Genomic DNA, 25,757 nt, shown 5'->3' with positions numbered 1-25,757 from the left:
TTAGGGGTCACAGGGGGGAGATAACTGTGTCTCTGTGTGGGTATGTGTGTTCAGACTCCTTAGGGGTCACAGGGGAGAGATAACTGTGTCTCTGTGTGGGTATGTGTGTTCAGACTCCTTAGGGGTCACAGGGGGAGATAACTGTGTCTCTGTGTGGGTATGTGTGTTCAGACTCCTTAGGGGTCACAGGGGGAGATAACTGTGTCTCTGTGTGGGTATGTGTGTTCAGACTCCTTAGGGGTCACAGGGGGAGATAACTGTGTCTCTGTGTGGGTATGTGTGTTCAGACTCCTTAGGGGTCACAGGGGGAGATAACTGTGTCTCTGTGTGGGTATGTGTGTTCAGACTCCTTAGGGGTCACAGGGGGGAGATAACTGTGTCTCTGTGTGGGTATGTGTGTTCAGACTCCTTAGGGGTCACAGGGGGGAGATAACTGTGTCTCTGTGTGGGTATGTGTGTTCAGACTCCTTAGGGGTCACAGGGGGAGATAACTGTGTCTCTGTGTGGGTATGTGTGTTCAGACTCCTTAGGGGTCACAGGGGAGATAACTGTGTCTCTGTGTGGGTATGTGTGTTCAGACTCCTTAGGGGTCACAGGGGAGATAACTGTGTCTCTGTGTGGGTATGTGTGTTCAGACTCCTTAGGGGTCACAGGGGGAGATAACTGTGTCTCTGTGTGGGTATGTGTGTTCAGACTCCTTAGGGGTCACAGGGGGGAGATAACTGTGTCTCTGTGTGGGTATGTGTGTTCAGACTCCTTAGGGGTCACAGGGGGAGATAACTGTGTCTCTGTGTGGGTATGTGTGTTCAGACTCCTTAGGGGTCACAGGGGGAGATAACTGTGTCTCTGTGTGGGTATGTGTGTTCAGACTCCTTAGGGGTCACAGGGGGAGATAACTGTGTCTCTGTGTGGGTATGTGTGTTCAGACTCCTTAGGGGTCACAGGGGGAGATAACTGTGTCTCTGTGTGGGTATGTGTGTTCAGACTCCTTAGGGGGGTCACAGGGGGAGATAACTGTGTCTCTGTGTGGGTATGTGTGTTCAGACTCCTTATGTGTGGGGGTCACAGGGGGAGATAACTGTGTCTCTGTGTGGGTATGTGTGTTCAGTGTTCAGACTCCTTAGGGGTCACAGGGGGAGATAACTGTGTCTCTGTGTGGGTATGTGTGTTCAGACTCCTTAGGGGTCACAGGGGGAGATAACTGTGTCTCTGTGTGGGTATGTGTGTTCAGACTCCTTAGGGGTCACAGGGGGAGATAACTGTGTCTCTGTGTGGGTATGTGTGTTCAGACTCCTTAGGGGTCACAGGGGGAGATAACTGTGTCTCTGTGTGGGTATGTGTGTTCAGACTCCTTATGTGTGGCGGGTCACAGGGGGAGATAACTGTGTCTCTGTGTGGGTATGTGTGTTCAGACTCCTTAGATAACTGGTCTCTGTGTGGGTATGGGTCACTTAGGGGGGGGAGATAACTGTGTCTCTGTGTGGGTATGTGTGTTCAGACTCCTTAGGGGTCACAGGGAGGAGATAACTGTGTCTCTGTGTGGGTATGTGTGTTCAGACTCCTTAGGGGTCACAGGGGTGAGATAACTGTGTCTCTGTGTGGGTATGTGTGTTCAGACTCCTTAGGGGTCACAGGGGGAGATAACTGTGTCTCTGTGTGGGTATGTGTGTTCAGACTCCTTAGGGGTCACAGGGGGAGATAACTGTGTCTCTGTGTGGGTATGTGTGTTCAGACTCCTTAGGGGTCACAGGGGGGAGATAACTGTGTCTCTGTGTGGGTATGTGTGTTCAGACTCCTTAGGGCGGGTCACAGGGGGGAGATAACTGTGTCTCTGTGTGGGTATGTGTGTTCAGACTCCTTAGGGTCTCTGTGTGGGGTCACAGGGGGAGATAACTGTGTCTCTGTGTGGGTATGTGTGTTCAGACTCCTTAGGGGTCACAGGGGGAGATAACTGTGTCTCTGTGTGGGTATGTGTGTTCAGACTCCTTAGGGGTCACAGGGGGAGATAACTGTGTCTCTGTGTGGGTATGTGTGTTCAGACTCCTTAGGGGTCACAGGGGGAGATAACTGTGTCTCTGTGTGGGTATGTGTGTTCAGACTCCTTAGGGGTCACAGGGGGGAGATAACTGTGTCTCTGTGTGGGTATGTGTGTTCAGACTCCTTAGGGGTCACAGGGGGGAGATAACTGTGTCTCTGTGTGGGTATGTGTGTTCAGACTCCTTAGGGGTCACAGGGGGGAGATAACTGTGTCTCTGTGTGGGTATGTGTGTTCAGACTCCTTAGGGGTCACAGGGGGAGATAACTGTGTCTCTGTGTGGGTATGTGTGTTCAGACTCCTTTAGATAACTGGCTGTGTGGGTATGGGTCACAGGGGAGATAACTGTGTCTCTGTGTGGGTATGTGTGTTCAGACTCCTTAGGGGTCACAGGGGGGAGATAACTGTGTCTCTGTGTGGGTATGTGTGTTCAGACTCCTTAGGGCGGGTCACAGGGGGGAGATAACTGTGTCTCTGTGTGGGTATGTGTGTTCAGACTCCTTAGGGCGGGTCACAGGGGGGAGATAACTGTGTCTCTGTGTGGGTATGTGTGTTCAGACTCCTTAGGGGTCACAGGGGGAGATAACTGTGTCTCTGTGTGGGTATGTGTGTTCAGACTCCTTAGGGTTCACAGGGGGGAGATAACTGTGTCTCTGTGTGGGTATGTGTGTTCAGACTCCTTAGGGGTCACAGGGGGAGATAACTGTGTCTCTGTGTGGGTATGTGTGTTCAGACTCCTTAGGGGTCACAGGGGGGAGATAACTGTGTCTCTGTGTGGGTATGTGTGTTCAGACTCCTTAGGGGTCACAGGGGGAGATAACTGTGTCTCTGTGTGGGTATGTGTGTTCAGACTCCTTAGGGGTCACAGGGGGAGATAACTGTGTCTCTGTGTGGGTATGTGTGTTCAGACTCCTTAGGGGTCACAGGGGGAGATAACTGTGTCTCTGTGTGGGTATGTGTGTTCAGACTCCTTAGGGGTCACAGGGGGAGATAACTGTGTCTCTGTGTGGGTATGTGTGTTCAGACTCCTTAGGGGTCACAGGGGGAGATAACTGTGTCTCTGTGTGGGTATGTGTGTTCAGACTCCTTAGGGGTCACAGGGGAGATAACTGTGTCTCTGTGTGGGTATGTGTTCAGTTCAGACAGGGGGAGATAACTGTGTCTTGTTCAGAGGGGTCACAGGGGGAGATAACTGTGTCTCTGTGTGGGTATGTGTGTTCAGACTCCTTAGGGGTCACAGGGGGGAGATAACTGTGTCTCTGTGTGGGTATGTGTGTTCAGACTCCTTAGGGGTCACAGGGGGGAGATAACTGTGTCTCTGTGTGGGTATGTGTGTTCAGACTCCTTAGGGGTCACAGGGGGGAGATAACTGTGTCTCTGTGTGGGTATGTGTGTTCAGACTCCTGTGTCATTTTGGATCTTACGCCTCGATCACACCGATTAGCGTCACTGTGCAAAATAATACTCAACATCATCTGGATATGTCTGCTACAAAAGTTCAAGATTCACCTTCTGCTACCATTTCTGTCGATCCGTCGAAGCGTACAGTTTGATGCATACTTTTGATGAAACCCGACGTACCGAACGCACTGCAACTGCCTCTGCAACGCAATGCTGCGAGGCAAACGCAGCGTTCCATTGGAAATGAATGTACTTCTGGTGGACCAAAACGCAACGACTCTGTCGGCGGTGTCGAGGCGTTACTGCATGAACATGCAACCTTCGGGAATCACTGCAGACTCCCTTTTCAACAGAGAACCTAATTCACGGTTAAAGTATCAAGGTTATCAAGGATGTTTCCAACATCATTCCAGTATGTTTCATAAAGCTGCCTCCCATTTTTACTTCAGTAGAGGGGAACTAACTTTGGCAAATTGAGATGAATGCTACCCATTAGCCGAAAGTTCAATCCTGTTTTTCTACAGTACCACACCAGCACTACCAGAGCCAACCCAATGGAGTGCTGTTGCCAGCGTGTGAACTGTGAAATGCCTCCCTCCACACCAGTGTTTCTGCAATAGTGCGTGGTTGCCAGATCTGCGTGATATCCCCCATTTTGGCCAAAGGTATTCTCGGGGCCGAAGCCATCTGCCACCCAAACTGTAATTTAATTGCGCTTAACTTTTTTATGAAGCACACATTTAATATAGAAAGCTTATTAATTCAGGGTGATATTTAATTTCATGCCAGTCACGTTTTTGCTGGCGCTTGATTCGCTATGCATCCCATAGACACTCTCTCGACACGGACGCACGCACGCACGCACGCACGCACGCACACACACACACACACACACACACACACACACACACACACACACACACACGCACACGCACACGCACACACACACAGATGAGACATGGAGAACTGGTATGAGCTGGTTTTGAAGTTTGTCTATGGCAGGGATGTTTCTCTTGGTCTGTGTTTTACTGTGTGTCTATTTCAGAATCTATTTCCATCTCCAGTCCTTGAAAGCCGCTGTGTATTCTTGTTTTCATCCTAATTATTTTTTAATAACAGACTACTTTTTAATTTGACCTGGGCGACCAGGAGTGTGAAATTGTTTGCTTATTAATGAGACAAATCAATCTCGTCAGGGATCATTAATTCCACTGTTTTGAATTCCGTTCCCTCCGTTCTGGCGCTCATACAATCTGACGGGAGATGGCTAGAGGAGGAGGAGGAGGAGGAGGAGGAGGTGGTGGTGTGTGCCAGTGTTGTTGTTTAGCATCCTGCCAGCCGCTGACTGACTATGTGACTTTTAGCACATGATTAGACAGTGACTCAGGCAACACACACACAGGACAGAGAGAGAGAGGAAAAGAGAGGATGAGAGGAGGGGAAAAAAGAGGGGTAGCAGAGGGAGTGAGAGAAAGGAGGAGAGAGAAAGATAGAGGGGGAGAGAGAGAGAGGAGGGAGAGAGACGAGGGTAAAACAGCCTCCACAAACTTAATGAGGTGTGCCCCGCTGAGTGGAGAAAGGGCTGTTAATCACACACACTCTCTTTCTTACACACACACTCACTCACACATACACGGACGCACGCACGCACACACACACACACACACACACACACACACACACACACACACACACACACACACACACACACACACACACACACACACACACACACACACACACACACACACACACACACACACACACACACACACACACACACACACACACACACACACCACATGCACACATATACACACTCACACATACACACAAATCTCACCACTCTCATAAGCTCATTATGTAAAAGCCAGTGAAAGTGTGTCTCAGTATGTCTATCTGGGGCAGAAGAGCTTTTCATGCTGTGTTAGCGCGTCAGAATTACTCTGCACAGCACCTCTCTGACATGAACGACTCTGGTTTGCATCCAAAATGGTGCCCTATTCCCTGCATAGTGCACAACTTTTGACCCGAGCCCTGTGGGCCCTGGACAAAAGTAGTGCACTATGCAGGGAATAGGGAGCCATTTGGAATGCAGCCTCTGTCCAATACACAGTAGGAATGTGTTCTGTCTCTGATAACATAGTGTATTATAACAGCAGCATGTTTTATTACAGTGAGAGTCGGATGTATGATTAACAGTTATGTAGGCAGATGTCCGTGGTCTATTGAACTATAGAAATTCTACAGAAAAAATTTGATAGATTGAGGATGAACATGTACTCTTGTGTGTCTGATGCTAATTACTGTATTATTACAGCTACAGTTGGGTTCTGAACTGATATATATGTTTTCTTGATTTATAATACACAAGGAGGCATAATTTATATTCTATTTGAATGAAAGGAAGTTGAATTTCATTCAAAGCTATTCAAAGAAATGTAACATGAAAAATGTAACGTGAAAAGTAATTCCTTTGACACATGTTTACCCAAAGAATATGTCAATTAATACTTAAGAAATACAGATACTATTTTAAAACATCAAATAGATTATCACTCATAGATGTATTTTATTATAACAATGTTTGTCATGAGATGTTAGGTTGTTCCCTTCCATTCTGGAGTGTTTGGTTTTATCTAATGCATTCTGGGAAATGTTTCTGACTAGTTTTTTTTATTTATGATTTATAGACAACCTGCAAAAGTATCCTAGAATATTTAAAGTCCTATGATACCATACAATTAACATTGTATAGTGTTGTGTTCACATATATAATATCCATTTGAATAGCCAAAATCCATTTGGAATTCATTGAATAAAACCTATATTTCCTTTAATTCCAATTCCATTCAAATGCTGCTTCCTGTGGGGTGTGGGCAATTCAAATGCTGCTTCCTGTGGGGTGTGGTCAATTCAAATTCTGCTTCCTGTGGGGTGTGGTCAATTCAAATTCAATTCAAATGAGCAAACAAGGCATTTGTGGTAAGTACCTGGGGGCTGCCATCTGTATGCACCTCCCTTACTCAGAATTGCTAGCAGGATGAACAGGTGTTCATGTCTGGTACTTAGAGAACCAAGTCAAATGTATTATTTTGGCTAGTTGCATGGCTGATCGCTAAAGCTCTCTCTCAAGTAACCAAAAGAACACGTTTGTTCTAACCCCAGACAAACTCACCTGATTCAACTCATTGCGGGCTCGATGACTAGTTGAACATTTGAATCAGGTGTGCTTGTCCCGGGCTACAACAACAATGTGTGCTGTTGGGGGTACTCGAGAAGTTGGGGGAACACTGATCTAATGTATGCAGATGTTCCTTGTCTGTTCTGTTGCATGCTAGCGTTCAGTGTCTGTTCTGTGTATGCCAGCAATGACTGACTGGCTACGTCTTAGTACACTGTGAAGATTGAACACGTGTTCATGTCTGACACTTACAAAACCACGAGGTTGGATGTTTGACATCTCTTCAGATGTGTACATTGCGTACCATTATAGAAATTCTCCAACTGAGCCATCACAATCGTACGTCTGTGACATGTAGACTTCACCACTGATCTCTCCTACACATATATATATATATTTTTTTAAATTCATTATCTTTATGTGTTATCTCAGGTTTTATTCTTCTGTTTTATTTAAAGTAATCATGTATAAAAAAAAAGTAGATAAATGAACATTTATTGTCCCCCCCCCCCCCCAGATCCTGGTGCACGTGGGCTTCCTGACAGAGGAGTCAGGGGACGTGTTCAGCCCCAAGGTCCTGAAGGGAGGTCCCCTGGGGGAGATGGTCCAGTGGGCCGACATCCTCACAGCCCTCCATGTTCTGGGACACAACCTAAAGATCTCCATGTCTGTTAAGGAACTGCAGGGGTGAGTCAGCATGTTATAATGTTACAATGATGTTCATGGGAACTTTGTGTTTCGCCTGTGTCTTGATTGGATCATCTTGTGATTGATTGATTGAATTTGTCTGGGTGTTTTAGTGTGTGGTGGAATGGAAGCGTGTTCATTGATCTGACCACGGCCATTTTGTGCCATCTTGTTTCGTCAGCTATTGGCCAATAGACACAGTATGGCAATTAGCGTGTGTTTTTATCCAAAGCGACTTACAGACCCTCCAAGGTGATGGCGTTGAAAAGCGCGTTGTGATCAACGGACAGACGGTGCTCGTTTTGTATTTGATTGCTGTCCATTTCATCACTTTGACTCATCGCTCATGTTGATCCACAGAATTACAATGGGAACACTTGCAGTGTCTCCAGAAGGTCTACAAGCCCTTGAACTTTCCCGTTTTGCTGCCTTAAGATTTGATCTAAAAATGTATTCAAATTGTTTTTTCCGCAGTGAAAGAAAGTTCGAGAAAATTATCCAACTAAAACAAAAACTGAAATATCATAATTGGATAAGTCTCTACCCAATTCAGTTAATACTTGTTGGAAGCACCTTTGGCAGCCATTGCAGTCGTGAATCATTTTCATTAAGGATCTACCATCTTTGCACAACTCGTAGGGCAACATATATGCATTGTTTTTGTCAGAACTGCTCAGGCTCAGCAAATTTGTCTGAGGATCATTGATGGACAGTGATATTTAAAGTCGGAATATTTAAGACAGGACTGAGACTAGACCACTCAGGAACACTCAACAGGCTCTTGTCTCACAGAGAAATTACAACCCTATCCCAGGGTTAGGTTATCAGAAGACTGAGATGAGATTTCCTCAAACTTCTTTACCTGGGCTTTGCTCCTTTCATATTTCTCTTGATCCGAACCAACTCCCCAGTCCCGGTCAGAAAAGTTTTCTGTAACTTTCTTTCACTTTGAAAATGTGGAGTAGGTCGTGTAGATGTGTAGGTTAGAAATGATGATTGAATCACTTTTTAGATGACATTTTAACGCAGTAAAATGTGAAAACAGTTCAAAGAGCTGTAGACTTTCTAAAGGCAATGTATTTTAGATAAAGGACCAATTGTCAGGTAGAGAGCAAGTGATATTATCCCTGGGCCACTATTCCCCTTAAACAGTTCATATCCTTTTAACCACATCAATATACAGTTGAAGTCGGAAGTTTACATACATTTAGGTTGGAGTCATTAAAACATGTTTTTCAACCACTCCACAAATGTATTGTTTAAGAAACTATAGTTTTGGCAAGTCGGTTAGGACATCTACTTTGTGCATGACAAGTAATTTTTCCAACAATTGTTTAAAGACAGATTATTTCATGTATAATTCACTGTATCGCAATTCCAGTTGGTCAGAAGTTTACATACACTAAGTTGACTGTGCCTTTAAACAGCTTGGAAAATTCAAGAAATTACGTCAAGGCTTTAGAAGCTTCTGATAGGCTAATTGACATCATTTGAGTCAATTGGAGTGGATGTATTTCAGATCATATCTTCAAACTCAGTGCCTCTTTGCTTGACATCATGGGAAAATCATTTTTAGAACCTCCATTATTGTGGACCTCTGGTTCATCCTTGGAAGCAATTTCCAAACGCCTGAAGGCACCACGTTCATCTGTACAAACAGTAGTACGCAAGTATGAACACCATGGGACCACGGAGCCGTCATACCGCTCAGGAAGGAGACGCGTTCGGTCTACTTGAGAAAAGTGCAAATCAATCCCAGAACAACAGCACAGGACCTCGTGAAGATGATGGAGGAAACAGGTACAAAAGTATCTATGTCCACAGTAAAACGAGTCCAATATCGACATAACCTGAAAGGCCGCTCAGCAAGGAAGAAGCCACTGCTCCAAAACTGCCATAAAAAAGCCAGACTACGGTTTGCAACTGCACATGGGGACAAAGATCGTACTATTTGGAGAAATGTCCTCTGGTCTAATGAAACAAAAATAGAACTGTTTGGCCATCGTTATGTTTGGAGGTAAAAGGGGGAGGCTTGCAGGCCGAAGATCACCATCCCAACCATGAAGCACGGGGGTGGCAGCATCATGTTGTGGGGGTGCTTTTCTGCAGGAGGGACTGGTGCACTTCACAAAATATATGGCATCATGAGGAAGGAAAGTTCTGTGGATATATTGAAACAACATCTCAAGAAATCAGTTAAAGCTTTGTCGAAAATGGGTCTTCCAAATGTACATTGACCCCAAGCATACTTCCAAAGTTGTGGCAAAATGGCTTAAGGACAACAAAGTCAAGGTATTGGAGTGGCCATCACAAAGCCCTGACTTCAATCATATAGAAAATTTGTGGGCATAACTAAAAAAGCATGTGCGTGCAAGGAGGCCTACAAACCTGACTCAGTTACACCAGCTCTGTCAGGAGGAATGGGCCAAACTTCACCCAACTTATTGTGGGAAGCTTGTGGAAGGCTACCTGAAATGTTTGACCCATGTTAAACAATTTATTAAAGGCAATGCTACCAAGTACTATTTGAGTGTATGTGAACTTCTGACCTACTCGGAATGTGATGACAGAAATAAAAGCTTAAATAAATCATTCTCTCTACTATTATTCCGACATTTCATATTCTTAAAGTAAAGTGGTGATCCTAACTGACCTAAAACAGGGAGTTTTTACTAGGATTAAATGTCAGGAATTGTGAAAAACTGAGTTTAAATGTATTTGGCTAAGATGTATGTAAACTTCCGACTTCAACTGTACCAGCTCTACCATCCCATTTAACCCAATACATTTACATTTACATTTACATTTAAGTCATTTAGCAGACGCTCTTATCCAGAGCGACTTACAAATTGGTGCATTCACCTTATGACATCCAGTGGGACAGTCACTTAACAATAGTGCATCTAAAACTTAGGGGGGTGGGGTGAGAGGGATTACTTAACCTATCCTAGGTATTCCTTAAAGAGGTGGGGTTTCAGGTGTCTCCGGAAGGTGGTGATTGACTCCGCTGTCCTGGCGTCGTGAGGGAGTTTGTTCCACCATTGGGGGGCCAGGGCAGCGAACAGTTTTGACTGGGCTGAGCGGGAGCTGTACTTCCTCAGTGGTAGGGAGGCGAGCAGGCCAGAGGTGGATGAACGCAGTGCCCTTGTTTGGGTGTAGGGCCTGATCAGAGCCTGGAGGTACTGAGGTGCCGTTCCCCTCACAGCTCCGTAGGCAAGCACCATGGTCTTGTAGCGGATGCGAGCTTCAACTGGAAGCCAGTGGAGAGAACGGAGGAGCGGGGTGACGTGAGAGAACTTGGGAAGGTTGAACACCAGACGGGCTGCGGCGTTCTGGATGAGTTGAAGGGGTTTAATGGCACAGGCAGGGAGCCCAGCCAACAGCGAGTTGCAGTAATCCAGACGGGAGATGACAAGTGCCTGGATTAGGACCTGCGCCGCTTCCTGTGTGAGGCAGGGTCGTACTCTGCGGATGTTGTAGAGCATGAACCTACAGGAACGGGCCACCGCCTTGATGTTAGTTGAGAACGACAGGGTGTTGTCCAGGATCACACCAAGGTTCTTGGCGCTCTGGGAGGAGGACACAGTGGAGTTGTCAACCGTGATGGCGAGATCATGGAACGGGCAGTCCTTCCCGGGAGGAAGAGCAGCTCCGTCTTGCCGAGGTTCAGCTTGAGGTGGTGATCCGTCATCCACACTGATATGTCTGCCAGACATGCAGAGATGCGATTCGCCACCTGGTCATCAGAAGGGGGAAAGGAGAAGATTAATTGTGTGTCGTCTGCATAGCAATGATAAGAGAGACCATGTGAGGTTATGACAGAGCCAAGTGACTTGGTGTATAGCGAGAATAGGAGAGGGCCAAGAACAGAGCCCTGGGGGACACCAGTGGTGAGCCCATCAGAGCCTCAGACCTGGGCTGTGTCCCAATCAACAAGGATGCTGCCTTTTGAGGCAGCTTTTTAGGCAGGATGTCAAAATTGGTATGTCCCAATCCCAAGGTACCTTAAAATGCTGCTTTCTAAGGTGCTTTCATTGGGCGAATCTTAAAGGCAGTATCCCATGTGTTCATCGCTGGGGAGGTTATCCCATAACCCCTTTCGGCGCACCTAAAATTAAATTAAATTAATGATGGACACAACTCCGACTTGGGAGAAGATGTTCCAGAAGAATAAGGAATAACTTGGCGAAATGTAAATAAAACGTTTATTTATTCACAATATTATGTTCAACAAATTACTTTCATATGAATTTTCAATTCAAATGTTGAGTAACTGTTGTTCATCACTCCGTTGCCAAGCTAGCTAGCTAGCTAACACATCATACTTGATAGCTAGCTAACGTTAATTGGCGTTCTCGTCCTGCTTATCGGCTGTTTAGAGATGCACAACTAAACTAACTAGGCCTAATCGTAGATTAAACAATGTGTAAATTGTGAAGCCACAAACAGTTTTTAAATGAATGAATTGGTGAACTTGATAGCCAGCTAAAAACATGTACTGTAGAAAATGTGTTTTCGGGGACTAAAGTGGGCACCTAATTGCATATTACTCCATTGCATTGGCTTGGCAGGAGAAAACAGTCCCGCCTGACCCGTTTGGAGGTCAGACATGTTACGTTCTTTTACAACATCTGATGAAAAATGTAGGAAATGCAACCAGCTGTGTTCTGTTCATTCTATGCCTGCTAGCCAGCCAAGTTATTTGTGCATTCTGTTGATGAGTCTGTTTAGTAAGCCTGCTTGCTAGCTAGCTGCATGTCGTGTCTGTTTACGTAATGTCAACATTAGCTAACATTCTCTTGTTACTTTCCCTTCCCCTATTGTGTTGCACAACCTGGTTTGTTGTTACTAGGTAAAATGAGAGGCTAAGTTATTCTACTCTTACTGTAAACAACTGATCAAGATAAAACCGTATATGCAAAACTGTTAACAAAATGACTACAAATTAATAAAGGTAGTTGTGACTTGAACCAGCACTGACATTTGAGCAGTGAGGTTAATTCCCCCCCCCCTTGCATCTGCTTGTTCCCGCTCTCACCCTGACACCCTGCAGATGTGAAGATATGGTTGGGAACCTCCCAGCCACCATGATAATCACCATATCCCAGGATTTTATTCAGGAGTGTGCAACATCACAATGTTAGATTAGAAATAGATTCACCCACGTGATTGTTTATCCTGTCAGGACATTGTAACCTATGGGATTGCACTGTGGGGAAATCTTCAATTTTAGACCACGGTTAAGTTGAAATGAAGTATTAGTAAAGGGCTGGAACAAAAACGTGCAAAGTCCTGTCCTGTGTATAAAATGACTCAATTTGCCCTCATGTTAAGAACAAGTTTATGAATGTTGGAGGTTAATTTCCTTGAGATTTCCCTCACTTGGGAGAATGGACTGTGCTTTAAGGACTAATGCTTTAAGGACTAATGCACAGACACAGAAAAAACAATACAAATGTTAAACGTTTATTCATCTGTCTAATCCCATGCAAGGAAAGAGAAAGACATCAACAATTGTCACGTCCGTTTTACGAAGAAGAACTAGGCGCAGCGTGATATGCGTACATTCTTTATTATTATAAGAACGAACACTGAACAAACTACCCAAAATAACAAAACGTGACGCTGTACAAATGAGTGCTGACAGGCAACTACACATAGAGAAGAACCCACAAACACCAAAGGGGAAATGGCTACCTAAATATGATCCTCAATCAGAGACAACGATAAATAGCTGCCTCTGAATGTGAACAATATCAGGCCACCATAAACATACAAATACCAAGACCTACAAAACCCTAGACATACAAAAACCCTAGACAATACAAAACCCCTAGACAATACAAAAACTAGCGTATCCACCCTAGTCACACCCTGACCTCACCAAAATCGAAAGAAAACAGAGATATCTCAGGTCAGGGCGTGACAACAATATTACTATGCTGTATGCATTTCATTGAATATATATTCCTGTTTGTTATGCATTTTTATATAATTACATTGAACATGTTATCTTTTATCACGGCAGTATTTGTAGCCAATGCATTTAGCTTACATTAGGATGAAGTAGCCAAGGCATTTAGCTTACATTAGGATGAAGTAGCCAAGGCATTTAGCTTACATTAGGATGAAGTAGCCAATGCATTTAGCTTACATTAGGATGAAGAAGCCAAGGCATTTAGCTTACATTAGGATGAAGTAGCCAAGGCATTTAGCTTACATTAGGATGAAGTAGCCAATGCATTTAGCTTACATTAGGATGAAGAAGCTAAGGCATTTAGCTTACATTAGGATGAAGTAGCCAAGGCATTTAGCTTACATTAGGATGAAGTAGCCAATGCATTTAGCTTACATTAGGATGAAGAAGCCAAGGCATTTAGCATACATTAGGATGAAGAAGCCAAGGCATTTAGCTTACATTAGGATGAAGAAGCCAAGGCATTTAGCTTACATTAGGATGAAGTAGCCAAGGCATTTAGCTTACATTAGGATGAAGTAGCCAAGGCATTTAGCTTACATTAGGATGAAGTAGCCAAGGTAAGCATTAGAATGACACATTTCCTGAACAAATTCAGTGATATCTGCTAACCAGACCTCTCATTAAGCGATGGTCAGACGATGGTCTTGTATTTAGCTTACATTAGGATGAAGAAGCCAAGGCATTTAGCTTACATTAGGATGAAGAAGCCAAGGCATTTAGCTTACATTAGGATGAAGAAGCCAATGCATTTAGCTTACATTAGGATGAAGAAGCCAAGGCATTTAGCTTACATTAGGATGAAGAAGCCAATGCATTTAGCTTACATTAGGATGAAGTAGCCAAGGCATTTAGCTTACATTAGGATGAAGTAGCCAATGCATTTAGCTTACATTAGGATGAAGAAGCTAAGGCATTTAGCTTACATTAGGATGAAGTAGCCAAGGCATTTAGCTTACATTAGGATGAAGTAGCCAATGCATTTAGCTTACATTAGGATGAAGAAGCCAAGGCATTTAGCATACATTAGGATGAAGAAGCCAAGGCATTTAGCTTACATTAGGATGAAGAAGCCAAGGCATTTAGCTTACATTAGGATGAAGTAGCCAAGGCATTTAGCTTACATTAGGATGAAGTAGCCAAGGCATTTAGCTTACATTAGGATGAAGTAGCCAAGGTAAGCATTAGAATGACACATTTCCTGAACAAATTCAGTGGTATCTGCTAACCAGACCTCTCATTAAGCGATGGTCAGACGATGGTCTTGTATTTAGCTTACATTAGGATGAAGAAGCCAAGGCATTTAGCTTACATTAGGATGAAGAAGCCAAGGCATTTAGCTTACATTAGGATGAAGAAGCCAATGCATTTAGCTTACATTAGGATGAAGAAGCCAAGGCATTTAGCTTACATTAGGATGAAGAAGCCAATGCATTTAGCTTACATTAGGATGAAGAAGCCAATGCATTTAGCTTACATTAGGATGAAGAAACCAAGGCATTTAGCTTACATTAGGATGAAGAAGCCAAGGCATTTAGCTTACATTAGGATGAAGAAGCCAAGGCATTTAGCTTACATTAGGATGAAGAAGCCAAGGCATTTAGCTTACATTAGGATGCGCCGTCACATGATGCTGCCTTCCAATTCCCGTCCAGATTGGCAGTTACAGAACCTACTGGGAAAGTGCTGCCTACTAAGTTAGTTTCCTTTTGGAGTCAGGTAGGCAGCAGGCAGCTACTTTTGGATTGGGACACAGCCCCGCAGTCTTCTTATTGAGTTATTTAGTGGCCCCATCGATCGTCATCGACCTCGTGGCGCAATGTTGTGTCTCTTTCCGCTCCCCTCGTCCAGTCAGCACCTCTTCGTATAGCCCCTTTTTGTGCTGACGGATACAGTAGTCGCCGTCACCGTGCGGTCTCCGGGTGGACCAGACATAAATCTGTCTCATTGGTTAAGACACTCCGGGGGCCGGTGTCCAGTGTTTGCCTACTAAAAGCAGGGCTAAAGACTGTAAATCACAAGAGATAGTCAAACGCCGCCAGCCAGGGTTAGTCATATGGAGATGGATTGGGTAGTGTGGTAGGCCGCCAAACCTGTGTTGGGGATTATGAACTGAGTTGTCTTGAAGTCGTTTTATTTTCAGCTTCTTTGATATAAGGAGATGTTTGGAGCTGAGTCACGGTTTGTTGGCTGAGCCAATTCCACTGTTTTTTGAGCTTCTGACGAAGTGATGTGTCCCACTCTCTGTCTTGTCTCTTTCTCTACTTCTCCTTTTCAAACCTTCCCTTAGTTTTTCTCTCTACCTCCTTGTATATCCTCCCCTTTTCCGTCTGTCTCTTTTGTTCTCTCTTTCATATATTGTCTTCTCTGTCTGTTTTACACCTCTGTCTCTCTTTCTCTCTCTGTCTTTCTCTCCGTCTCTTATCTTTCGTTACACTCTCCACCTCTCTCGCTTCAAGTGCTATCGGACAAGGTTGTTTGCTGTAACCCAGGTCACCGTTGTTGACTCGCAACTCTGCAGCTACCCCCTATTTCCCACGACCCCCTGCTTTCAACAGGAAAAAAACATTGGCCTTTTGGAATCGACGGATGTGATATTACAAGCCATTTAGCTGTCAGCGGTGGAAGCGCAATTATTTTTGTTTATTCCCCCTCTATCGGTCTCTCTTTAGATTCGGCTTTGATAAACAGAAATTGTTCTATCGATCATTTTTTTGGTTAACACATCACTGGACAAAAGAATTGGGACATACGAGAGGTTGACATTACGACGAAGAAGAAGAAGACGACGCTCTCACGATGTCGGCACAAGAGTCGCGAAGGGCCCGTTATTAATATGTGTTCGTTTTAAAGGTGTTGTTTCCCCTTTGACACGTTTTCTGTGGCTCTTGCTCTGCCTAAGTGGGGACACAGACAAGCCACTTCAAGATGGCAGACTTTCTGTTTGAAGAGTAAGTATAGATTTTTGTTGGCAGCCAAGTGCGACACGACGTCATGAAAAATGTTTTGTTTCGCCGCCAAGTCACAAACATCCCAAGGCATATTGTTTCCAACAGCTTTTCTTTGTTTATTCCTTTTTCTTTCATCTCAGGAGAAAACCAAAGCCCAGTTATCTTAGAAGCTCGTCTGAAATGTTGGTTTCGCTCGTATCGCTCTGTTTTTCTGCTGACAAATTGCAGTCAGCGCTTTTGTCAGTAATCAAACGTGGCAGGGAAAACAACGAGGCAGGCGGAGTACTCGCTAAATAATTTGCCTTCCAGATACAGATTTGATTCTATTACACTGGGCATATCATATGGTTTTGAAATCAGCTCAGTTCAACAATGTACACTGTATAGGATAACAGCCCACATAAAGAAAGCTTGAAGGTTTGCCAGATCCCCACGGCTCCTGTCTGCCAATGAGGTCGACGGATGGATTCTATTAGGATTGATAGATGAATGAGTGGGAGAGCCTATAGGGAGGAGAGGGAGAGGTACTCTAGCAATGATTCAGCAACAGTGGGTGTGTGTGGGTTTTGATTATGTTTACTGTGAACAAAGAAACCTCACATAATCCTATCTCCCTCACATAATCCTATCTCCCTCACATAATCCAATGTATTGTTACAGTTATGAATGTGGAACCACAGCAGGGTCTAGTCTTCTACTAATATCCATTAGTCTGGTTGTGGTAGCTACTGTACACACACACACACGCACACGCACACACACACACACACACGCACACGCACACGCACACACACACACACACACACACACACACACACACACACACACACACACACACACACACACACACACACACACACACACACACACACACATTGAATACAGCCCATGCCTGTGTGTTCTGCTGAGTCTGCATTCTCCTCTATGGGCCTATAACAAAATTGCATAATGGCTAATTTACAGACAATTAAACCACAGCCCAGGTGTATTACAACAACAATTGTCAAAGACTCCAGCCGCCCAAGTCATAGACTGTCCTCTCTGCTACCGCACGTCAAGTTTGGAACCTCTAGACTGCTAAATAGCTACCCAGTCTATCTGCATTTGACCCCTTTTTTGCACCACCAACTCTTTTGACCCATCACATACACTGCTGCTACTGCTTATTATCTGTCCTGTTGCTTAGTCAATGCACCTCTACCTATATGTACACATCTACCTCAATTACCTCGTACCCCTGCACATCGACTCCGTACTGTTACCCCGTGTGTATAGCCAAGTTATCATCACTTATTGTGTATTTATTCCTTGTGTTATTCTTTTTATATTTTTCTCTCTGCATCGTTGGGAAGTAAGTAAGCGTTTCACTGTTAGCCTGTTAACCTCTTATTTTATTACCAGCACTACTGGAGAGGACTGCTATCCATCTTATACACCTTATTTACATATATACAATCTGCTTCAAATGTGTGGATTTGGCTATTTCAGACATACCTGTTGCTGACAGGCATTTAAAATCGAGCATGCAGCCATGCAATCTCCATAGACAAACATTGGCAGTAGAACAGCCTTTACTGAAGAGCTCAGTGACTTTCAACGAAGCACCGTCATATGATGCCACCTTTCCAACAAGTCAGTTCGGTACATTTCTGCCCTGCTAGAGCTGGCCTGGTCAACTATAAGTGCTGTTTTTGTGAAGTGGAAACATCTCGGAGCAACAACCACTCAGCCGTGAAGTGGTAGGCCACTCAAGCTCACAGAACGGGACCGTCGAGTGCTGACCGTCGAGTGCTGAACAATTTTCTGTCTTCGGTTGCAACACTGACTACCGAGTTCCAAACTACCTCTGGAAGCAATGTCAGCACGACAACTGTTCATCTGGAGCTTCATGAAATGGTTTCCATGGCCGATCAGCCGCACACAAGCGTAAAATCGCCATTTGCAATGCCAAGCGTCGGGTGGAGTGGTGTGAAGCTCCAGCCATTGGACTCTGGAGCAGTGGAAATGCGGTCCCTGGGGTGATGAATCATGCTTCACCATCTGGCAGTCCGACCATCTCATCTGGGTTTGGCGGATTCCAGGAAAACGCTACCTGCCCCAATGGTTGTGCCAATTGTACATTTTGGTGGAGGAGGAATAATGGTCTGGGGCTGTTGTTCATGGTTCGGACTAGACCCGGGGAAATCTTAAAGCTACAGCATACAATGACATTCTAGACAATTCTGTACTTCCAACTTTGTGGCAACTGTTCGGGGAAGGCCCTTCCTGTTTCAGCACGACAATGCCCCTGTGCACAAAGCGAGGTCCATACAGAAATAGTTTGCTGCGATTGGTGTGGAAGACAATGAATGGCCTGCACAGAGCCTTGACCTCAACCCCATCTAACATCTTTGGGATGAATTGGAACGCCGACTGCGAGCCAGACAACACTGCATCATAACCCCTCTCTAAACAAAATCTCATATTAGACAGTTGAGACATAGTTGTGTCTCCATGGTAGCCCACATAAATACTGTATACATATTACATGGTTGTTGATGCATATATATTTTGTTTTCTAACTCAGTGTTTTGTAACTCATACTGCATGTGGTTCAATCTGTGAAAAGGAGGCGTTATACAGTTGAAGTCGGAAGTTTACATACACATTAGCCAAATACATTGAAACTCAGTTTTTCACAAATCCTGACATTTAATCCTGGTAAAAATTCCCTGTTTTAGGTCAGTTAGGATCACCACTTTATTTGAAGAATATGAAATGTCGGAATAATAGTAGAGAGAATGATTTATTTCAGATTTGATTTATTTCATCTCATTCCCAGTGGGTCGGAAGTTAACATACACTCAATTAGTATTTGGTAGCATTGCCTTTCAATTGTTTCACTTGGGTCAAACGTTTCGGGTAGCCTTCCACAAGCTTACCACAATATCTTGGGTGAATTTTGGCCCATTCCTCCTGACAGAGCTGGTGTAACTGAGTCAGGTTTGTAGGCCTCCTTGCTCGCACACACATTCTCAGCTCTGCCCACAAATGTTTATGGGGTTGAGGTCAGGGCTTTGTGATGGCCACTCCAATACCTTGACTTTGTTGTCCTTAAGCCATTTTGCCACAACTTTTGAAGTATGCTTGGGGTCATTGTTAATTTGGAAGACCCATTTGTGACTAAGCTTTAACTTCCTGACTGATGTTTTGAGATGTTGCTTCAATATATCAACATTATTTTCCTCCCTCATGATGCCATCTAAGTGTACCAGTCCTTCCTGCAGCAAAGCACCCCCACAACATGATGCTGCCACCCCGTGCTTCACTGTTGGGATGGTGTTCTTCGGCTTGCAAGCCTCACCCTTCTTCCTCCAAACATAACGATGGTCATTATGGCCAAACAGTTATATTTTTCCTTCATCAGAACAGAGGTTTTGGAGCAGTGGCTTCTTCCTTGCTGAGCGGCCTTGACGATATAGGACTTGTTTTACTGTAGTCCATTTTACGGGGTCCGGACGCAATACTTTTGTACCTGTTTCCTCCAGCATCTTCACAGGGTCCTTTCCTGTTGTTCTGGGATTGATTTGCACTTTTCACACCAAAGTACGTTCATCTCTAGGAGACAGAGCGGTATGACAGCTCTGTGGTCCCATGGTGTTTATACTTGCATACTATTGTTTGTACAGATGAACGTGGTACCTTCATGTGTTTGGAAATTGCTCCCATGGATGAACCAGACTTGTGGAGGTCTACAATTCTTTTTCTGAGGTCTTCGCTGTTCCCCCCCCCCCATGATGTCAAGCAAAGAGCCACTGAGTTTGAAGGTAGGCCTTGAAATAAATCCACAGGTACACCTCCAATTGACTCAAATGATGTTGGAAGCTTCTAACGCCATGACACAATTTTCTGGAATATTCCGAGCTGTTTAAAGGCACAGTCAACTTAGTGTATGTAAACTTCTGACCCACTGGAATTGTGATACAGTGAATTATAAGTGAAATAATCTGTCTGTAAACAATTGTTGGAAAAACGACTTGTGTCATGTAAAAAGTAGACGTCCTAACCGACTTGTCAAAACTATAGTTTGTTAACAACAAATTTGTGGAGTGGTTGAAAAACTAGTTTTAATGACTCCAACCTAAGTGTATGTAAACTTCCGACTTCAACTGTAGGTCCCTTTGGGAAGCTGTTGGTCAAGAAAAGAGAGGAAGTACAGAAGAGGGCGAGGCTCTCATTTTCTACCTCCTTTATTCACAATCAGATTGGAGGAAGGACCTCCCTCTTCTCATCCACTGGGTCTGTTCGTTCACTTTCCAGTCCTATATTAAGTAGAACATTATTCTGGGAAATATTTTGCCCCTGCTCTTCACGTTGCCTGTCTACCCTCTCTATTTCTACTTGAAATCTCCTGTATAAATCAGCAGTAGTTTAAGACTCGTTGCAGATGCTCGGTATTCCCCTTAGATATTCCCCTCAGATCATTTGGGAGACGTTTGATTTCCCTGGTAAAACCTTGTGAACTTACATCACTTTATACAATCGACTCCTGACATTCAAGACCGATGTGAGCTTGCACTTATCTGGGTTGACAGTATTGGCTGAAGGCTTACTGTAACAAAGGCATTAGCTCAGTGGCTCCGGAGAGAGTTGTGAGACAGAGACTGTCCAATGAAGGAAGGCAGTCAGGTAAAAGAGAGAGAAAAGCCTAGTGAGCCGTAAGGGAGGACGCTGGAGAAGCTGGGAGAGTGGAGCGAGAACGAGAGAAAGGAAAAATTCAGAGAGATTCAGTGGGGGAGGGAGATAGACAAATCCGCTGTCACTCAGTCTAAGGCATTTCATGCCCTGTTAAACCTCTCTCTCTCCCTCACTCTCTCTCTCTTTCTCTCTTGGTCAGTGTGGTTTGGGGGTAAGCCCAATTATATGCACCTCTATCACCACCACCCGGTGGTCTACCATCTCCATGGAGAAAGATACAGGTCACCATCAGGTGCATTGAGGATTGAGGATAATGCTGGTGTTCTGATGTTCTGATCCTCGTTTTGTCACATTAGTCTGACCAGACGTTGACAATTCCCACAACCCCATTCCTCTAACGATGACCAAGATGGCTATGAAGTACTGTATATGTTTACGATCATTGGTGCCTTTTAGCTCTGCCTCTGCCTATAGGGTCTAGGCTCTGGGCTGTGTGTGTCTGAGGGGGTGGTGGCGGTAGCTGACCCGGGGGCTGGATGAAGCCCTGTTAATCTGATACGTACACTTCCATTGCTCACAACCCTCTGTTGTCTAGATGTCCTCTCCTCTATCCCGCCATTCCCCTCTCCTCTCCTCCCCTGGGCCCGTCTCAGTGTAATCCATTTAGCTGTGTCGTCTTTCACAGCGCGGGGTCCGGACGCAACCGAGCAGCCCGCAGACCATTAATCTCTCTCTCTCTCTCTCACACACACACACACACACACACACACACACACACACACACACACACACACACACACACACACACACACACACACACAGCAGCCCGCAGACCATTAATCTCTCTCTCTCTCTCTCTCTCACACACACACACGCGCACACACACACACACACACACACACACACAACGCATACACTTGCACTATGTACGCACAGACACACACGCCATGATTGGAATTATGCTCCCCACTCTCTCTCTAGTTTATCTTTCTCAGTCTTGTTTTTCCTCTCCAGCGAGGTTGTCCTCCCATCGTCACAGCCACGTCCCAGGTACACACTCATGCATGTGTCACACACTCCAAAATCACGTGTGCCCAAACACAAATGGCCCAATGGGTTAAATGCGTGCAGCGACGGACCCACACACTGCAACGTATGTTCACTACCATCCCTAATTCCTTCCCCTACCATCCCTAGCCCAGCCTCATCTCCCATCTCTAAATCAGGACTGAGAACATGTCTGGGGTGAAAACATCTCCATTTCTTCCTAAGAAAACCTCAGTATTAGAAAACATTGCTTTCGGTTTCAACTCAATTTCATGGTATCCAAGTGTTGTTACTATCTTGTCGCTACAACTCCTGTATGGGCTCAGGAGAGACGAAGGTTGAAAGACACACGTCCTCTGATACACAACCCAACCAAGCTGCACTGCTTCTTAACACAGCGAGCATCCAACCTGGAAGCCAGCTGCACCAATGTGTTGGAGGAAACACTGTGCACCTGGCAACCTTGGCTCACGTGCACTGCACCCAGCCCGCCACAGGAGTTGCTGGTGTGCAATGAGACAAGGATATCCCTACCGCCCAACCCCTCCCTAACCCGGCAAACGCTATGCCAATTGTGCATCGCCCCACGGACCTCCCGGTCGCGGCCGGTTACAACAGAGCCTGGGCGCGAACCCAGGGTCTCTGGTGGCACAGCTGGCGCTGCAGTACAGCGCCCTTAACCACTGCGCCACCCGGGAGGCCCTCCATGTTAATATTTCAAGGCAGTGGACACGTTTAGAGAAAAGGCAGGAGGAACACTCAACAGCCATAGGCTGTTTACCCCATCTCTTTCTACAGTAAATAACTTCCCTTCTCACCATTTTACTATTAAGTACTTGGGGATTTCATGTAAATAAAGCCATTTTGTTCACTCAATGTGTCTTCGTTAATCTGGTGTCATCCCTCCCTCCCTTTCTCTCAGTCTCTCTGATTTCCTTTAGCTGTTTCACTCTTCCACACTTCCGATTGCTTTCTCCATCCTCCATTCATTAACGTGTTCCCTACAGTGAGTTGAGAATCCTCAGACCCCGGTTCACCTCCTCTCTAATTCGACGCCTCACTGTGAACATTGCTGTTACATACAGTGCATTCGGAAAGTATTCAGACCCCTTTGACTTTTTTCCGCATTTTGTTACGTTACAGCTTCATTCTGAAATGAATGAACAACAAATGTTCTGCATCAATTTACACACAATACCCCATGATGACAAAGTAAAAACAGTTTGTTTTATGTTGGCAAATTTACAACAACAAAAAACGTATATCACATTTACATAAGAATTCACACTCTTTAACGCAGTACTTTGTTGAAGCACCTTTGGCAGTGATTACAGCCACGAGTCTTCTTGGGTGTGATGCTACAAGCTTGGCACACTTGTATTTAGGGTGTTTCTCCCATTCTTCTCTACAGATCCTGTCAAGCTCTGTCAGGTTGGATTTAGGGTGTTTCTCCCATTCTTCTCTACAGATCCTGTCAAGCTCTGTCAGGTTGGATGGGGAGCGTCCCTGCCACCACCATGCTTCACCGTACGGATGGTGCCAGGTTTCCTCCAGCATTCAGGCCAAAGAGTTCAATCTTGGTTTCATCAGTCCAAAGAATCTTGTTTCTCATAGTCTGAGAGTCCTTTAGGTGCCTTTTGGAAAACTCAAAGCAGGCTTTCATGTGTCTTTTCCTGAGGAGTGGTTTCCATCTGGCCACTCTACCATAAAGGCCTGATTGGTGGAGAGCTGCAGAGATGGTTGTCCTTCTGGAAGGTTCTGCCATCTCCACAGAGAAACTCTGGAGCTTTGTCAGAGTCACCATCGGGTTCTTGGTCACCGCCCTTCTCCCCTGATTGCTCAGTTTGGCCGGGCGGCCAGCTCTAGGAAGAGTCTGGGTGGTTCCAAACTTCTTCCATTTAAGAATGATGGAGGCCACCGTCTTCTTGGGGACCTTCAATGCTGCAGATATTTTTTGGTACCCTTCCCCAGATCTGTGCCTCGACACAATCCTGTCTCGGAGCTCTACGGGCAATTCCTTCGACCTCATAGCTTGGTTTTCGACTGGTGGACCTTTATATAGACAGGTGTGTCCCTTTACAAATCATGTCCAATCAATTCTATTCACCACAGGTGGACTCCAATCAAGTTGTAGAAACATCTCAAAGGTGATCAATGTCACACCATGACCTTAGAGATCCGTTTAATTCTCTATTTGGTTAGGTCAGGGTGTGACTAGGGTGGGCAATCTATGTTTTCTATTTCTTTGTTGGCCGGGTATGGTTCCCAATCCGATCATACTTAGGCAGCCTTTTTCCACCTGTAGAGTGTGGAACTTGTTTTTGGTACTGTGAAATTGAGCTCTGGTGCATCCTGTTTCCATTGATTGTTACGTTCGTCGATGGAAGGATCGGACCAAGGTGCAGCGTGGTAGGGGTACATTTGAATTTATTAATTGACAAAATGTACCCCTACCACGCTGCACCTTGGTCCGATCCTTCCATCGACGAACGTAACAATCAATGGAAACAGGATGCACCAGTGCTCAATTTCGAGGCTCACAGCAAAGGGTCTGTATATTTATGTAAATAAGGTATTTCTGTTGAATTTTTTTATAAATAACATTTTCAAAAACGTATAAAACCGGTTTTTGCTTTGTCATTATGGGGTATTGAGTGTAGATTAATGGGGGGGTCAATTTTAGAATGAGGCTGAAACGTAACAAAATGTGTAGAAAGTGAAGGGTTCTGAATACATTCCAAATGCACTGTATTTACACCTCCCCTACACAGTGAGTCAGGATACACAATGGAGGAGTTGGCTAACTTCAATAAATGCACACATGAAATATCAGCTGTTATTGCCTCACTTGCAATGCTATTTATAGTTTCTGCAACAGCTGTCTTTTGTGATGACAGGGAACTCATTTGCAGACTTTTTGGGAAAGCAGCTTACTGTAGAATTGATGATTACTTGTTTGTGACTGCGGTAGAAAATATCGTATTAAAAATACCCATTTGTGAGATGTGTTTTTGTTTCTTGGCATATTAAAGGTTTGCAAAACTGCGGCAACTTCGTTGCAGACTCTGAAATAACATCAGTCGTGTGTGTGTGTGTGTGTGTGTGTGTGTGTGTGTGTGTGTGTGTGTGTGTGTGTGTGTGTGTGTGTGTGTGTGTGTGTGTGTGTGTGTGTGTGTGTGTGTGTGTGTGTGTGTGTGTGTGTGTGTGTGTGTGTGTGTGTCTTCTGAACCTAGCTCGAAAATGAGGGAGAACTCTCAAGCGCAAAGCAACGTTCTGTCTGGTTAAAGTGTGTGAGTTAGCAGAAACAAAATGCCTCGATTATTTTCTTTCCCTCCTCTCTCCCGCCATCTCTCTCTGTGTGTGTGTGTGTGTGTGTGTGTGTGTGTGTGTGTGTGTGTGTGTGTGTGTGTGTGTGTGTGTGTGTGTGTGTGTGTGTGTGTGTGTGTGTGTGTGTGTGTGTGTGTGTGTGTGTGTTTGTCTCTTTCTTTCTCCCCCTCGTGTATCTCTCTCCCCCTCCTTCGGAACCTTGACGCTCAAATTAACAATTTCCCAGCTTTTTACTGATTTTTATCAGCCAGCCACCTTTCACCAACGCTACAGCTGCCTTGACTTCTGACACACAAACACCTTCACTCACCCTCCTAGCCACAGATTTGGAGAAAGGTATGAAACCAGAGCCTCTGGATGCCATTGTTCAGAATTTCAGAGTGCCCCGCAGAGTCCACACACCGTGGGGCTTAAATGGAAAAAGCAGGCACGCTATGACAGAGTGGAACTACTGCCGAGGAGGGCAGAGCT

At 44.9% G+C, this 25,757-nt stretch overlaps 1 pseudogene; it reads left to right on the top strand.

Annotated features, from left to right (window-relative positions):
* LOC124016382 overlaps positions 1-25,757 on the top strand; it is a 224,518-nt pseudogene that overhangs the window by 132,474 nt on the left and 66,287 nt on the right.

The sequence above is a fragment of the Oncorhynchus gorbuscha genome, linkage group LG26 (assembly GCF_021184085.1).
Source record: "Oncorhynchus gorbuscha isolate QuinsamMale2020 ecotype Even-year linkage group LG26, OgorEven_v1.0, whole genome shotgun sequence".
Taxonomy (NCBI): domain Eukaryota; kingdom Metazoa; phylum Chordata; class Actinopteri; order Salmoniformes; family Salmonidae; genus Oncorhynchus; species Oncorhynchus gorbuscha.
Note: the sequence above shows the minus strand (reverse complement) of the source record. Positions and strands in the feature narration are given on the sequence as shown.